Below are 4,107 nucleotides of genomic sequence, written 5' to 3' on the forward strand. Positions count from 1 at the left end.
AATGCAAACTTTCCATGTTTCCCTGGCGTAGTGATTTTTTTTTTTTTTTTTTTTTGAGCGAAAGAAAAGTTTTCAGCTGTACAGGAGTCAACTCAGTGTGTGGGGGTCTTGCTTAAAACCTCAAAACCCAAATCGGGTGAACTGAATCTGGAACACTCAAGTCTACTGTTTGGCTTTGTTTTGGGGAGAATGAGAGTTGCGTTCATGAGAGAATGGTGTGGGGAAGAGAGGGGAATTAGAGTAGAACTGACAAAAAGGGGAGGGGAGAAAGGAAAGAAGGAAGGAAGAAAAAAGAAAGAGAGAGAGAAAGAGAGAGAGAAAGAGAGAGAGAGAAAGAGAGAGAGAGAGAGAGAGAGAGAGAGAGAGAGAGAGAGAGAGAGAGAGAAAGAATGAACTGGAAAGAGAAGTGAAGGGAGTGTTTAAGAAGTTGGCCTCAGGCTGAGAAGTAGAAAGGTGAGCTGTAGGTCTCTAAATAACACTGCAAGTCCAAAATGCCCCACCGCTCTGGGGTGGGACCTCAGCTGGGAAGCTTGGGGTGGGGTGGGGGTGGGGGAGCAAAGGAATGCTAAGTGAGAAAAAGCGCAATTGAAATGCAGATAAGGGATCACCAACAAGGGGGGGGGGGGCCTCTTTCTGTCATTAGCACTTTGACCACACGCTCTAGGAGGCAACTGATTTCTGTCCTTCTCTAGCTGCCTTGGCACTGAGCACACCAGTGTCTAGCTAACGGCAGGCACCTGTTAAGCATATCTTTAATGACTGAGTGCGAAGTGTGCTAAAGACTGGAAAGATGAATAAATCAGTGGCTTGGGGAACGGAAGGGAAGGCCAAGATGACTAGAGACGTCACACGTGAGGAGTGGGGTGGATGGATAGTTGTCACTCTATGGATGGGTGGGCAGAAAGAGTCAATCAAAGGATGGGTTTTAGACTTGTTGACACACTGCTAAGCCTGTGCTGAACTGAGTGGGGAAGATTTGATAAACAAAGTAGCTGCTATGGCTGGAAATGCACCTTAGGAGGGATGTCAGGTCGAGAGTAAGTGTGGGAGACTGAAATGTTGTCCCTCTGATAGACAATTGTTCAGATGTCAGGATTTCAACTCGTAATTACTGGGCTTGTCACAGTTTGTAGCCATTTTCTTTTTAAGTATTCCGGATTTACAAAGATTATCCTTCTTGGGGTGCAATGACTACAAAAAAGAAATCAAAGTGTTAGCAAAACGATACAGCAAAACCTAAAACTAAGAAACAGATTCCTCCTTTAAGTCATTAGTAAACAGTCATCTGATTGAATGCTCCTTACTTATACTTCAGATTTTCACAGCAGGCAGGGTATTGGGTCAGTTTGGGATCCCATTATGCAGCACCATATCACAAACTGGGTAACTTACAAGCAACTGACCCATAATCCTTGCCGCTCCGGAGGCTATAAGGCTGAGTTGAGGGGGCCATGACAAACAGGCCCTGTGAAACGCCTTCTTTCTGGCTGCTTAATTGCATTTCACGGTGGAGTGAGGGTGTCTTCTGGCGCCCCTTTCACAAGAACATTGATTTCACGCGTGGTGGCTCCTCCTTCACTGCCCAATTACAGATCAGAAACCCCACCTCTTAATACCTTCACACTGAGTTAGGATTCTTCTTTTGAACCTGGCTGGGGCAGGGTCCCTTCCATCACAAACGGTTCCAGGTGTCTCTGTCCCTGTTCTTATCCATGTCTTATCTTGCAATGAACACTTACAGGTAAGGAAGGAGTAGAGACCGAGAACTGAAGCCCTGGGCTTCCTCTTTCTGGGGGAGCTGCCAAGAACTCACTTTCTCTGTGATGACCCAGTTGCTACTGTGCCTTAAGAACAGGAACCACGCTGAGCACAGCATCACACACGATGGAGGGCAATGAATCTGCTATGAGGAAGGGTGGCTGGTGTTCTAGAAAAGACGTTCATATTAATTTATGTTTTCTTTATCCTCGGAGAAAGCATTCTGAGTTGGGAGAGCAGGTCACGGGACAAAGAGAAACAGAAATGAGTAACTATTTCATTCCATAACCTTAGGCTCTGTGTATCAGAGGCTCATATGAGCTTTACGGGATTCCCCGCCAACTTAATGCAGTTTTCCAGACCTGTCAGACTCCAGAATAATGAACGTTAGTTTTTCTCATATGAATCACTGGTTGAAAAGAAAGACACATTAGGCCATGGGTATGAAAGGAGGGCTTAACACTTAATCTGCTATCATCTCGGTGGTGACACATATTAGCTGCAGGTCTCCAGGTAAATTAGTTAACTTCTCAGAATTTCTTATTCACCAACCAGGAAATAGGGATAGTGGTAGTCAGCCCATAAAGTTTCTGCATGTGGTAATGTATATAAAACCACCTAGCATCTATAGGAATATAGCAAATGTTAGCTCACATTCAAGGGTGTCTTTGGGCCCCACTGGCCATTTGACCTTTGACCATCCTCTTTTCATCTTAACACGTAACAGAAGAAGCTTGGAGAGATGCAGACATGTATGAACCATGGTTTCTGATGGACCCTCCCGTAACAGCCAGCCTTGTATTCTGTCAATATCTCCTAACACGTCAGGAGTTCTTCTAAGACAGATAAGGGTATTGCGGTAAACATAAGGTATTGTGAAAATTTACTTCAAGTTTGTAAATGGGTGAGTCTCTCTGATTCTAAGGTTCAGAACAGCAGACACCCAGAATGCTGTCATGGTCAAAGTTCTGATGAAGAGTTGCACACACTCCTTTACCACATGAACTACGTCTAGTCCTCTCTGACAAGCAACTCCCCTTTCTTAACAAAAGTTAAAACCTGAATAGTGGAATATACTTGTAGTCCCAGACAGCACTTGGAGGGTGGCGGAAAGAGGATATGGGATTCAAGATTAGCTTTGGCTGTATAATAAGTTTGAGTCCAATGTGGGCTTCATGAGACTGTTGAAAAGGAAGAAGAGAAGGAACAGGAAGAGGAAGAGGAAACAAAGAGGAGGGGGAGGAAGAAAAGGAAGAAGAGGAGAGAAAGGAAGAAGAGGAAGAGGCTGCTACTGATGGTTACAAAAGCAGCAGCAGCAGCAGCAAAAACAAAACAAAAACAAAAACAAAAACAAAAACAAAAAAGCACTAGGTATGTTCCTAGCAGATGTATGCTTAGATACCTAAGGTGAAAAATGCTTTGTGAATAAAGAAACAAACAATACTTTTCCTTTTTAGTTTCAAAGTCAATAGGTACTTTTTGGGAAACCCAAACATTCAAAGGAACATCATAACTGGGTAAGCCTAGCTTTGGAAGCCATTTACAATGACGGACAAAGAAAGGTATAGGATACTACTGTTAGGATTAGCAAACTAGGTAAATGCTCAACGTAGAGGCATTTGTAACACTTTGAAGGACATGGGTCATGGAACCAAAGTAGAAATTAGAGGGGGCTTCAGCACCTCCCCTCTTCTAATAGTTCTAATAGAACTTTTTCATAATTGAATAAAAGCTGAGCAGGACACCTCGTTGTGTCGCTGTTTGGGACATTGCCTCCCTCTTCTGACTCTAGGAAAGGACTCTAGCATTTCCGAGTTTTTGTGAAGAAGAGCCACACAGCAACCAGAAAGTTTGTTCCTGTGTTGATCAGGGCAGCTGGGCACTCACTAAGAGAGCTACACTCTTCCCCATCTATCTTCCTCTTCCTCAGTCCTAGCCTGTCTCTTGGATTTGAAATCTAAACCTGAAGTAACCTTGTAAATGTAAGAGCAATCACCAAATTGTTCTCTCAAAAGAAAGTACCACTTTATAGTTCCGTGAATATTTTTTTTTCTTTTTTCTTTTTTTCGGAGCTGGGGACCGAACCCAGGGCTTTGTGTTTGCTAGGCAAGCGCTCTACCACTGAGCTAAATCCCCAACCCCAACCATGAATATTTTTATGACACCTTTTTGACAAAAAAATGGACCTCAGGAATCCTTATTTTCTGTAAAGTTTACTTCTAATTGTTCAATTTTTTATTAGACATTTTTGGTGTATAAGAACATTAAGAAGTGGCTCAGACATTAATAGCACTTATTGCTTTTTCAGAGACCTCATTTTGACCCCCAGAACCCACATGATGGGTTAAA

This window comes from Rattus norvegicus, chromosome 11 (genome assembly GCF_021556685.1).
Source record: "Rattus norvegicus strain SHRSP/BbbUtx chromosome 11, alternate assembly SHRSP_T2T, whole genome shotgun sequence".
NCBI lineage: Eukaryota > Metazoa > Chordata > Mammalia > Rodentia > Muridae > Rattus > Rattus norvegicus.